This window comes from Oncorhynchus mykiss, chromosome 20, assembly GCF_057628025.1.
Source record: "Oncorhynchus mykiss isolate SJ-2025 chromosome 20, ASM5762802v1, whole genome shotgun sequence".
Lineage (NCBI taxonomy): Eukaryota > Metazoa > Chordata > Actinopteri > Salmoniformes > Salmonidae > Oncorhynchus > Oncorhynchus mykiss.
In genome coordinates, this window is record NC_143041.1 from 30,558,750 (window position 1) to 30,559,461 (window position 712).

The window sequence follows — 712 nt, forward strand, 5'->3', positions numbered from 1 at the left end:
ATTGACATAATTATACTTTCCTGTGGATATATTGTCTCATATTCCTACCACCAAATTGACCAACCGCATGGACAACCGGTAAAGTACGTTCAAATGTAATTTTATTCACAATTCTGGCTTGGAGGGGGTCATGAGAGGAAACTTTCCAGATTCAAAATGCAATTTCTGCCCGATGTAGAGTTCAATGCAATTCAGCGTCTGTTTTCCAGGCAAGCCCAAGGGTCGAAAGATTTGTTTTTTATGTAGACAGTTTTTCTGACGATGACTAACCAAGTAAACTCGCTGTTGTTACTTTGCCAAGTATGCATGTGTCTTGTGCATGTACTATTATTTGTATATTGTGCTCATTCTTCGGGTGATGGAAATTGACATAATTATATGAAGATATATGAAGATCTCCTTCATCGTGTAAATTAAAAAAAGTCATTTCTGTGTCAAGATAGCAAAATCAGTGCGCCGCCCGGGAATCGAACCCGGGTCGAAAGAATGGGAATCTTCCATGATACCACTACACCAGCGGCGCTGCTGATAGGTAGTGTAGTTTGCGATTATATGAAGATCTCCTTCATCGTGTAAATTAATTTATAAGATTGTGTTTTGTATAGAAAAAATAAAGCGTATGACTAATACTCTGGTCATCAAAGCATAGTCAATCATTGCAAAAAGTCACATTTTAGAGGCAAGCCATCATTGTGGAAGATTTTCACTTCCG

At 38.2% G+C, this 712-nt stretch overlaps 1 non-coding gene across 1 annotated transcript; it reads right to left on the bottom strand.

Annotated features, from left to right (window-relative positions):
- Positions 1–452: 452 nt before the first annotated feature.
- Positions 453–523, bottom strand: trnag-ccc (transfer RNA glycine (anticodon CCC)). The gene has a single exon. It is a non-coding gene; the product is annotated as a tRNA-Gly (tRNA).
- Between the last annotated feature and the right edge of the window lie 189 nt (positions 524–712).